General features: G+C 39.4%; 1 long non-coding RNA gene across 1 annotated transcript; it reads left to right on the top strand.

Moving 5' to 3' along the window:
* Window positions 1–997: 997 nt before the first annotated feature.
* Window positions 998–12642, top strand: LOC122105684. The gene is made up of 3 exons (XR_006147062.1): window positions 998–1007; window positions 8506–8509; window positions 11700–12642. It is a non-coding gene; the product is annotated as an uncharacterized LOC122105684 (long non-coding RNA).
* The last annotated feature ends 283 nt before the right edge of the window (window positions 12643–12925 follow it).

Raw genomic sequence — 12925 nt, 5'->3', positions numbered from 1 at the left:
CTGTGGAAAGAGAAATGAATTCATTAAAGTCTGGTTATTGGGAAAGAATACTGCATCAATTTGTGCTGTGAAGAGAGTATCAACTTTTTAACTGAACTGGCTTTGGTTTAAGTATCTTTAGAAATTATGATAAATAGAAGTGATGAAATGTAAGACATTCCATTTCTTAAAATCACACTCAGTGACCAAGGAAAACCTTATCTTTGCTTTGTCAGATTTCTTTTGATGTAGTTATTTTGGGATCCTTCTACTTGACTTTTCAGATGAGAAAGCCCAAGGGAGACAGTGTGGTCCTGAGGTTTTCCAGAAACTGGGCCAACAGCTCTCACTTAAAATAAAATGATTGCAGCCAGACATATGGGCCTGATTTCTAGTGGAGTGGGAGATCCTGCACAGAGTTGGATCTGGTCCAAATACAGCGAACGACACATTGGATTTCAATTTCTTTACTTCCATTGACAGCTACTGTGAATAAATTGTGGCAAGAGAGAGATCAACAGCCACAGTAATTTTCTCATGGGAGACTCTAATCCTGATGACTTTCTCCCCTTGTACACCTTTCCTTGATTCTTTTGCAAAACCAATATGCCAGTGAGTTAATGAGTAGATTTTGAGTAATGTTTGTTTTGGGGGGAGGAAGGATAGTAATACTTTTGGTATTCTTAAATCATATAGAATTTCTTTCCAAACAACATGATATAGTATATTAGTGAAAGATGCCTAGAAAAAAATAGTGTGTGTTTGTGTGTGCAGGGGTGTGTGTGTGTACTTTAAGGAATTTGGCTATGTCGTTTGGGAGGTGAGGAGTAGGTCTGAAATTTGTAATGTGATCCAGGAGGCTGAAAGCTCAGGCAGTATTTCTATGTTGAAATCTTAATTTGAATGACTTCTTCCTCAGCCTTTGCTCTTAAACATCATTTGGCCAGGCATGGTAGTGCTCGCCTACAATCCCAGCACTTTTGAGTTGTGTGAGGAGAACTATGAGTTCAAGAAAAGCCTGAAACATGGTCTTTAAAAAAAATCACGTCTCTTTAAGGTATAGGCAAAGAAATAGCTCACACCAAGTGTTTAAAACACATAGGTGAAGAATCCATGTAAGTTCAACATGGTCCTGTAGATGGTAAACCATGGTACCAGAATTCAAATCCATCTCTGACTGACTCCAAACTCCACAGCGAGTTAATTTTACACACATAAATACTTGCATGTTTACACTGCTGCACAAACTAACCTCCCTTACCAACTCCTAGAAAGTCCAGGTCAGAGTAGGGGGGAAATCATCCCAGGCCATCTTTCCTCATCACTCCTTCTGAAAAGTGAGGATGTGTCACAGCATGAGGGAAAACTAAGAGTGGGGGTACAGACACACGTCAAAAGTCCTACACAATTAAGAAGAGTTAAGGGAAGAGGGGGTTGGGCGTGATGGGTGAGGATATTGAAAGGGGCGACATGGATCCAGATGCATTGTGCTCATTAACTGCTTTGTTGAATGGCGATTCCTGTGTACTACTACTTAAAGATAATAAAATGTTTTTTTTTTTTTTTAAAGAAAGGAAAATAGTTATCGTGGGTATCAAATCACGTTTTGTTGGGGCCAGATATAAATTTATTTTTGGCAATGCTAGGGTTTGAACTCAAGGCCTCACATTTGAACCACTGCTTTAACCATGTTGGTTGACCATTGCTTTTTGGATAGGGTTATGCTTTCTGTCCACATGCATGCCTGAAACTATGATCCACTTACTTTTAGGCTTCTTGTCACCACTGGGGTCACAGGGTCGCACTATTGTACTCAGTTTCCTTCTGTGGAGACAGTCTCAAGGACTTTTCTACCAGGACTGGCCTTGAATCTTTGTCCTCCAAATTGCCAGCCTTTCATATCCTTGTGATGATCATTGTGTAGCACGATGCCCAAGGATGGATTGAGAAAAGGATATTGTGTCCTGTTTCACCCAGACTGACCTGGAACTAAAACCCTTCCAATCTCAGCCTCCTAAATAGTTAGAATAATAGATATGAGCCACTGGTGCTCAGCTGTTTTGATCATATTTTTTAAAATGTGAAAATAAAAATGTGAAAAATAAAAATTATTTAAAGGTCTGTTGCTGAGGCTGAGTCCTACATGTACAGACTTTAAGAGGAAAATTATGAACCATGCAACTTTTCATGACTCTTCAAATATATATCCATGGATTTTATAGTTGTATGAACTTTTCTCCCCTGAATTCTTTTGAGAGAAATTGGCATTTTTCCCCCACTAGCTCCATGCATGGCTTGATAATTAGGTTCAGCAAATTCTCATCCTGTATATATGCAAGAGTGTTGTGTGCCTTCATGTCATTCAGAATTGTGAAATAAAAAACTGAAGTCAGAAAATCCTGACATTACTTGTTTAAAATATTGTTATTCAACCTGAAACTCTATGATTCAATGTTAGAGACATTATTATTGCTGAAAAAGGCTAAATGTAAATATCATTTGCTTTAAAATGCCTATGTTCATCCTTTTCCCTTTGATGGATCATTACAGAGAAAGCTTTCAGAGAAAGCTGAAAACACCATGAACTACTGACTGAAGGAAATGCTAACTCTACAATGAAAACACTAGTTATTTTCAGATTTAAGTTTCTCTCTTTACAGTCTTCTGGGCATAAGGGATTAAAATCTGACAGCTGACAGGGAAGACATTAAATTGGCTTGTAAATTTTACTTTTTGATAGACAAATTTGGGGATGAACAATCATGCCTGTTCATAACTGCATGACAAAGTAGCTAGATTGTTCCATCTCCTCTAGATCCATCTCTTACCATGCCTGGATGAGAATGGGATGCACATAGTAGATTACTCGTCCTTGAAACCGCAGACACCATGAGAAATTCATGGAAACATACTGAAAGTTTCTGCTTTTGGAAGTGTAGGCATTCCTGAGATTCTTTTACAAGGAAAAAAAATGGTATGTAGGACAATTGTCTGGGTGTCCTTGGGCTGACACAGCTCTTCCTCTTTCTGGCTGGTAGTTCTTAATAATCTTGTAAATGTTCTGGGAAACAACATCTTGAGATAAAGAGAATCTGGCCAGATTAGAGCAGCCTCTTTGCCCCAACAAAACAGGATGCTTTAACTCGATGAGTCACATAACCCTAGGATATAAAACCAAGGCAGGCTGCTTTCCAGAGTTCTTCAGTCACAGTGCAAATGGAGCCTACACAGCCCAGTCTCCATCTGCCCGTGGCAGCTTTCCTAACTCTACAGGGACTGGCTTAGTCGCTCCTACCCTTTGCTTTTCCTTTGCAGCCTCGCTGTATGCAATAAGTCCACTTCCTGTAACTTGTTGCGTGGGAGTGAGTTTTGTCTCCTTGGACTCGGAACAACTGGTAACCAGTGCTTAGTGAACCTGCTTCATATGGCGAAACAGAATTTCTCATTCTTATTTTATGTCTGCCCAAAGGTATACACATAGGATATAAAATAGCTCACAAATCACAATACCTTTAGGAAACCAGAGGCCTGTGTCACATATCACTGCCAGCACAGAATTGGTAGAGGGATTGCACAAAAGCATTCATAAAACCCAAGAAATTACCTGTCCTCACTTTTATGATACCTGACACAAACTTTATTGTTACTCTCTAGCATCCATAAAATGAGTGGAATCAGCTGTGAACTTTTGTGCAGCATTATGTAGATCATAAACATTCAGAAGAACAGAGGATCCAGTCTACTTCATCCACCCATTAGTGGTGCAGCCTTTGAGAAGCTTCTTAGACTCTGTGAAACAGAGTTCTGACCCATAATTGTATAGGAATATACATGCTGAATATATATATATATATATATATATAAATATACGTGAGGAATACTTACTATACTTACTATATTGTTAGGTATACATTAAGAACTGTTGTGTACTAAATACAAAGATTATGAGTTGAATAGAAAGAAGAGTCAAGGTATTGAGTCTTGATCAAAGGGTTAAGCATTCTTGAATATACTTCATGTAATTATCTTGAGAGTCAGCAAGTTATCATGGGATCCTCCTCCTGCTCTTTTATTTTTCTCCATCTTCTGCCTTCTGCCACAGGGTGAGGTTGTGTGAAGGTCCTTGGTAGAGTTGATGGTGTGCCTTTGGATTTCCCAGCTCCAGAACTGTGAGCCAAGAGCAGGGCCAAACTTCTGTTCATTATAAATTAGTCAGGCTCAAGTATTTTGTCACGGCAGAACACAATTACTATAGATGATTATGATCGAATAATTTGTTTGCTTTTTTAATGTGGCATTATCTAGAAGACCACCATTATTTTCTTTCTCTCATTTTGAAGTTTTCCTAAACATGCCAATGTATCACTGCCGAGCTTAATATTTCAATACCAACAGATTTCTGCAATGATGCTGAACTTCTGAAAGGTGTGTAATAGAAAGCCAGCAACCAATTCTATAGATATGTTTAGATATAAATATCCTGACAGTGGATGTTTGTAAGTATAGATGTACCACAGTAATATCTATACACACAAACCTATGAAAAAGTTTAAGGTATCCATTAAGTACAGGGAGAGATGAATAGTAATAAAAATGTAAGAATTATGTGAAAATATAAAAATAACAGTTATGTAACTATAGCATCTCTGTCCTACTCATATGATTTTATCTAAGGGCAGCGTTTTACATCTCTTCTTTGGCGTATCCAAACAGGCAGCAGCAGTACTCCTGACTCAACACAAGTACCTCAATGTTGCAACAGTCAATAGTACATATACTGAAACAAACTATACAGTGACTAATGTGGGGCGGGGGGAAGGTAGCACAGACAGAGTGGATGTTCTGCATCGTGGGCTAACTCACAGCCAGGAAAGATGGAGCAGGATAGACGAGGTCATCCTACTTCTCATAATGTTAGGAATGTCTCATCAACAGTTATGAACTGTTTATTTCTAGAATGTTCCATTTCACATTTTTGGGCCATGGCTGACTGTAGATCAACTGTGGAAAGTGAAAGACTCTCGATGACAGAAAACATAAGAGAATCATGGGAAATTCCTATTGGTTTCTATTTCTTGGCAGCCTTTAGTTTATCCTTACTCAATGATATGCTTTTTTCTGGACTAGGAAATGAAATATTTAAAGCTTCTATCTGAGCAAAATGAAGATAATAATAGTAATCCAGACACAAAGTTGGGACGGTATCAAGTACAAATTGAATGTAAAGTGCCTTAAATGGTAGATGTGTGTGTGTGTGTGTGCGTGCACATTTGCACGTGAGCACACACTTGTGTGCACCCACACACACACACACAATAATTCTTGTTATTATTTAAATCTAGGACCAATTTTTACCAAGAATCAAGCTTCTCCCCACCTCCAGGGATGTTGCTGCTTTTATCAATTTAGATAAATGCACTCATGCTCACTCTCTATTCGATAACAATAGCCTAAAAGCAACTTGCCATTTTTTTTCGTTTCCAGTAACTTTTATTTGCTCTTGTTTCTTGGTTTTTTTTTTTGGGTCCGGTCGTGGGGCCTGAACTCTGGGCCTGGGCGCTGTCCCTCAGCTTTTCAGCTCAAGGCTAGCGCTCTACCACTTGAGCCACAGCACCTCTTCTGGCTTTTTTTTCTTTTTGCTTATGGGGTGCTGAGGAATCGAACCCAGGGCCTCAGGCATGCAAGGCAAGCGCTCTACCACTGAGCCACCTTCCCAGCCCTGGCTCTTGTTTCATTTCAAAGCTCTTCTCCAATAGTTTTCATTTAAGACATCTTGAAAAAAATGCAAAAACGGTGGTACCTGATTTATACTTATTTATTGGTTGCTTGTTGAACTCTGGGCTTTGTGCTATTTCTAGGCTGACACTATTTTTCACTAGTGATTTTTGAGACAGGGCCTAGCTTCCTGCTCCTGTGTATGCTGTTCACTACTTTAGGCTTCCTTTCATTACTGGGATCACAGGAGCATAAACACATCTCTTCCCACTTAGAGATGGTGTCACACAAACTTTTCTGATCAGAGATCTGGGATCAGATAGTGTCAGATGACAGATGAATTCTACACCCAGCTATGGGTTAAGAAGGGACCTTGCAATCTTTTCTTCCCAGGCTGGCCTTGAACTGTGGTCCTCCTGTTTCAGTCGCCCAAGTAGTTATGATTAGAAGTGTGTCACCAGCACCTAGCTGGTCTCTTATTTTTGAATGCAAAAATATTTTAGTTAAGGCTTTATACCTTATTTCTGGAGTCTTAATTACATTAGAATCCACTCTGTGGAAATGTGACTTATGAAACAATTCTTATGTAAGAAACGACTCACTTTTAATTTGAAGAGCTGTAAAAGTGCCCATCCCAAACTGATGTGATGTTTAATTCCCACTGAATGAGTCAGTGAGGAAGAGCACATTCACTTACAGGAACCAACAGGTATTAACACTGTGCCAACATCCCAATCCACCAGTACCGTGGTGACTCACATCATCACTTACAAACTACACAATCCCTTCTTTTGTCCTGTTCCTTCGCTTCTTGTCCATACCTTGTCCATACCATTCACTACAGATTCACTTTCTGTAAATCTTAACATTTTTTTAATGTCAAATACTGTTTTATGACTTAGATGTTCAAATCTATATTTCATGATCCAGAATTTGGATCTCCAAGAGGCAGTTCTTGCTTCCAAAGAGCTTGTAGACTTAAGGGGAGACCATGAAGCCAATCTGACTGTGGAGGATACTTAACAGGGGCAGAGGTGAGAAAGTTTGATGATAGAATGGACTGAAATAAGCTCCTCAGACTGTGAGCCACTTGCTGGAAAGATGAGGAGGTTTCTGTAGAGCATTTTATCTGCAAGCATTTTATCCCCTGAGAGGATCGGAGGAGGGCATAATGTTCTGTGTCTGGTGGTGATGGTGAGGGCCTGGAGGAGAGAGGGTCTGGATGACTTTTCACTTAGAAATCAAGAAATGAACTCTGAATATTGAATCATTTGGATTCGCTTTTGAATCACTTTCTAATCACCAGGAGGATGCATAAGCTGGGTGACAATCAAGACATTGACAATAACCTACAGAGGAGGAATAATCAGATCATTTGTTGTCTTTGCATTTCAGTCTGAAAAAAATAGTCCACTTTCCAGGCCATGGATATGAGGCTAGCTCTCAACCATTTATCATCCATGGCGTCATATGATTCAGAAAGCAATGTCCCTGCTTCCTCCTCCCACTCAGAAATGGCAGGATGCACTCTCTCCTGCTCTCTGTCTCTGTCTCTATCTTTCTCAGTGTAATTTGTGCCTGGGTAAGAGGATGAGAAGCAGAGCAGAAGGAGAGAGCGGAGACAGTGAACAATTTCTTAACTAGTTATTCCTCCTGCATTCAGAGAAGGCAAATCTTCCTAACACAGTTTTCTGTAGTTCTGCACATCACCTTGGATTTATTTCTTAACATGTTTGGCAAAGGTATTCAGGATTTGGTGCGGTAGCAACTTGATCCTTTGAGCACTCATTTGGCAAGTTGTCTTGGAATTCTTTTCTTGATGGAGAGGAAATATCTTGGAACAAAGTTGAAGCAAAGGTTAGGACTGGGACTCTTTTGGAGCTTGTGCGTAGAGGCCTGGGCTCTGTGATGTCTTTCCTTGCCTGCCAAGCGCAAAGTGCAGCTCATCAATAAAATCTGCGAGAAACCCAGGCCCTGTGTGTTGCCTGCCAGTGTTCCCTAGCAATGCAGACTTACCTACTTCACATGGCCTTTGAATGTGGCCAACTCGTCTCTACTCTTGTCAGCTCAATAAAAGCAGTTTGATTTACAGCTAGGCCCCTCAGCCTTGAGATTTCTTCAGCTGTTGGATTGATTTGTTCTTCTTAGAGAGGGACCATTATTTGCTCTAAGTAATAATCCTGGGAGAATGTGATTTTTAAAACATATCCTTGCTGTGGTATGCTGACTGCTAAGATGGTTCTCTCCGAAGTCTCCAATTCTTGGTTTCTGGGCCCTTGGCTAGCCTCTTGTTTTGGTTTTGGTGGTACTGGTGCTCGAACTCAGGCCTTTGCACTTGCTTGACAAGTCCTTTGACAATTGTTCCACCAATCCAATCCTTTATATTTCTAGTTATTGTTCAAGTAGAACCTTGTGTTGTTGTCTGGCATGAGCCTTGGACCTCGATCTTCCTACTTCTTCCTCTTGCCCAGGTAGTTTGGTGAGATCAGATCTCCATAACTTTCGCTTGGGCTGGTCTTGAACCATGACTTTCTTATCTGGGCTGGTCTTGAACCTTGACTTTCTTATCTGTGTCTGCCTCTGGGTTGGAGATGTGACCAGCTATTCCCAGTCTCCTCTCTTGTTTTATGTGGACTAAGCCAAGTATCTCGATTCTAAGAAAGAAACAGAGTAACATGATAACAGTAAAAGTGACAGGATCTTTCTTTCAAGATTAAATTTCAAAAGTCTGCCACTCTCGTCTTGCAAGTGGCTCTGTATTTTCACATTACTCTCAGTCTCTGGCGCTGCTTGCTTGCTTGGTCTGGAGAGGTACGTTGACATATTGTGAGTTTCCTACGGAGAGGTCCAGATGGTAAGAAACTGAAGGTGGCCTTTGGCCAATAGCCAGCAAGCAAATGAGTTTCTTAGTCCAAACACCTTCAAGGAACTGAGTCCTGACAACAAGAATGTGTGGGGGAGAGCTGAGGGGCAGCTTTCCTCAAATTACACATTGAGATGACTGCTTCCTGACGGTGAACCCAGCTAAATTATGCCTCTAGGGGATCCAAGATAATAAATATTATTTTAAGCCACTAAATTTTGAAGTGTTTTGGGATAATTACATACAGTAATAGATGTAGGAAGGCGTGGGGGTGAAGGGCAATGGTTGGAATAAGGAGATGAATATATATTTGTGTCTGAGTTACTAGCCTACATAAGATCTTTGTGACAGATGTCTTACATGCATCATTCACAGTCATGGAAGCTACCTGGCCAGGGTGGTATTCCTTCTATATTCTAGAAGAAAGGGACCTTATAGAAATGTGGTTGTCTGGCTCAGAAGAGATTCTAAGATGACTGAAGTGAGCCGAGTCCCTTCTTGGGCATGGTTGGGGCATAAGAAGTGACAATAGGACTGGAAAGGATGGAAACTCTGATTTCCTTCTCACCTTCCTCCTCCAAAGGCTCTGACTGTCTGAACTGAAGCACACTACACAGTGGACCTGTATCACAAAAGCTCACTGCTCAGCCTGACTTCTTGCAGCCTGGGCCTGGAATGAGGAAATAAATATTGCCTATTCCCAGCAGGTTTGCTTGAGAACCTAACAATCCTTAGAAGCCTGTGTGGTGATTAGCAAAGTGGGACTTTAGTACGTGGGTATTAGGCTATGTTAACCAAGTTAAATAAAATGACAGCGTTCGTAGCTCCATATTGTCTAAGCTTAATATCTCATCTGATGAGAGTCTGATCAATAGGTTTGATTAGATGAGGGCAAGGTGGTAGTTGAATGGATGTATGGTGGATGCCACTTTCCTTTGGTGTTGGGCACAGGTAATGAAGAGCAGTTGGGTACATTCAGAATTGCCCTTCGGGAAGCTGGGGCATCCCTGAATGCTCATGTGGCAACTTCTAGAGCAGAGCGGGGAGCTGTGGAATTGAGGCTCAGCCTGTCTGTCCATTTCAAAAACCATGTCCAAGGTTTGACTTGTACCGTTATCCCTTAGCTTCTCCAATAGCTTCCTAAGCCCAGCTGTGGCGAGAGGTGTGACGGGCCTCTTATTGCTCATGGCTTCTGAAAGGTATGGTATATGGTCACACAATGGCTTCCTCACAATTAACTGGTAAAGCCCATAGATTTTTCTGGTTGGTGGTGACTGGAATGATTTCTGTTAGTTCATAATTTATACCGATTTTTATAGAGCAAAACTCTCTGATCTGACAGTCACCAGCCACACCAGGCTATGCATCACTTGAAATAGGGTTAGTGAGACAGAAGAGCTTAAAGGTTCACTTAATTTAATTTCAATTATCTTAAATGATCATCTATAAGCATGTTGGATAGCACCGTTCTAGAAGCAATTTTCACAGAGATCTTTTGTTGAATTTCTGGCTCATCTTTATAGGACATTTTTCATGTGTTATACCCCACGTGTAGAATTTTGCATCTACCGATTCAGTCATCACAGAATCTGGTGATACCCATTATACTTTTTAGATTTTGCAGAAAGTTAAACCTTGGAGAAACTTCAGTAACATCGCTCAGATAATACAGACAGGAAATGAGATTCATAGTAAAGATTATGAGTACAGAAAGGTGCTCCAGACTTGTGTTTCCTGTACCTAGGAGGAAAGAGCTAAATCAACTGGACTGAGGACATAAAAAGAATGAATGCAGGACAATTAAAATGTAACCCTTCTTCTAATGGTTTATTTCATTTATCTTGCTTATTGTAAGTAGTTTGGCCACAAACTACTTATCATAATTCAAGCCTATATATAGAGAGAGAGACATATTATTTTCCTTCCCCAACCAAAGTATGACTTATTAAAAAAACAAAGAACTTCCAAAGTCCATTGTGTGCACATTTGTGTAATTGTGACACTAGATAGTAGTAATAGCAATCATGTATGGGCCTGTGGTGTGCTTGCTGGGAGGCTATAAATAACTAAGAGAAATGGTAGGGACCAAAATGGCTCCTCTGTGTGCATAAGATTTAACAACACAAGAGGAACACAGCAATCACCGATGATGAAGATATTGATAATGCAGCCATTTCTCTCCACTTTTCTTAAATAGTATGTGGTATATTGCAGTCAATAGTCTCAAATTCACAGTGACTTGAGCCCTTTGAATGTCATAGATGAAGTGTGATTGAATCTGATCACATATGCAGAAAAATGATGCTATGTATGACATATAGACTGTGAACACTGTGCTAAACACTTTCTGTAAGTCGAAGAAACACACTTACTAGAGTAGGTCAAAAGTCTTCAAAGCACTTTATCTTCATAAGTCAGAAAGTTATCAGTAGCTTAAATTGGACAAGTCATACAAAACAATTTTTAGCCTTTGGATCTCAGGGAATAAAAAACTATGGTCAATCAGATCCTTGTGTTTCTAGTGTAGGCATTTGACAGAAAAGGAAACCATTTATATTAACTAGCTTCACCACTTCACTCTTAACTCTAATTAAAATAGTATCTAACTACAGATGCTACTATGATGTGACCTTAGGAAATCCCATTGCTTTATTCAACAACATTCTTGACCTTATTCTGGGATTTCATAGAAATATGATGATGATACATGACTGAATACTTTGTTTTAATTTTAAAATGACACAAAAGTCCAGTTATAGTGTTCAGTATGCAAGAAAAAAAGAGCCACATAAAAAATACAAATGTTAAGGTCATTCACAACAAAACAGGATACATTCAATTACTTGTTAATGTTTCTGCGTCTAAAGAGAGGCATTTCATCAGACGTTCATTTTAGCAAAAGGCAACAATCATTAACTACATAACTTTTCAAAAGAAGAAATTATCAAAGTTTTACAAAAACAAGAATAAAAACCGGTCTTGGTTACATTTGAATAGAATTCCACAGAAGGGAATCCAAATTTTATTTTTCCCTTACCATTTTGTAAGTTTGCTTTCTCTCATCCTCAAGCTCTGAGATTTCACTACCCAGCGTAAAATCTGTGGGATTAATAGGCTACTCATCTTTTGCTTTAAAGTGAAGTATTTGTTGCCTTTCCTCCACAGTTGGAATGACCTTTGTCATAATCCACTGAGTACAGCCAGAGGAGCTGCAGGAAGCAGATGTTAGCATTGTAGAAACTTGGATTCTAGTGCCTGTGGAGTTCCTTTGATCCTATTTTTAATTCTCCATTTCAATAAATAAGATTCAACTGTTATTTTTAGTTTTGGAGATATAAAATTCACTTCACATTTACTTAACATATGAGCAGAACTATCTAGCATCAGCTTTAGATACCTTTTTAGAACATTTCTTTATTAGATATTCAGATACTGTTTTGAAGTTTTGGTAACAGAGAATCTCACAAAACGACTGCTTCAATAAGAAAACTAAGCTTGCTTTTCCCTGTCCTCCCACCCCACACACAATACAGGGATAGCTGGGATAGACTGCTGATTAATTTCCAGACTATTTATCGCAATAAATTGAGTCACACAAACGTTTTGATTTTCCATCCAGTGCCCATTAAAGTCATGTTTACATTATACTGTGGTCTATTAAGCTTGAAATAACATTATGTCTATAAAACTTTGTACATGCTTTAATTAAAAAACAGTTTATTGCTAAAATATGCTAATGACCAGAGGGTCATAATCTCTTTTGATACGGGAGGGTATTCATTCTATGCTGATGACTATGGCAGCTGAGTGATCGTGGCGGTGGTTGCTGAAGGTTGAGGAGGCCGTAGCAATATCTTAAAATAAGTCAGCCATGAAGTTCGATGCATAGGTGGACGCTTCTGCATTCTGCGCATGAGAGCTCTCTCCATAGCCTGGGCTGCTGTTGCAGAGATTTTCATCCACAGTAGAATGAACATCTTTGAAAATGGTGGCCAATCTTCTCAAATCCTGATGCTGCTTTAATATTGTTATTTCTCTAATATTCTATTCCTTTGGCGATCATTTCCACAATATTCACAACATCACCAGGAGGAGTGGGTTTTAACTCTAGAAATGACTTTGCTCTATGCAGTATCTTTACAAGAAAATAAAATTTAAAAAAAGAAATCAGTCTTTGGCCCCTCCATTTATGAGCCTGCAGAATATTTTCAAGCTCCATTTCTAATTCTGGTTCTTTTGCCCTTTCTTTTCTTTCTTTTTTCTTTCCTTCTTTTTTCTTTCTTTCTTTCTTTTCTTCCTTCTTTCCTTCCTTCCTTACTCCCTCCTTCTTTCCTTCCTTCCTTCTTTCTTTCTTTTTTCAGTTGTGGG

Source organism: Dipodomys spectabilis, unplaced genomic scaffold, assembly GCF_019054845.1.
Source record: "Dipodomys spectabilis isolate Male_0828 unplaced genomic scaffold, ASM1905484v1 ptg000032l, whole genome shotgun sequence".
NCBI lineage: Eukaryota > Metazoa > Chordata > Mammalia > Rodentia > Heteromyidae > Dipodomys > Dipodomys spectabilis.
Note: the sequence above shows the minus strand (reverse complement) of the source record. Positions and strands in the feature narration are given on the sequence as shown.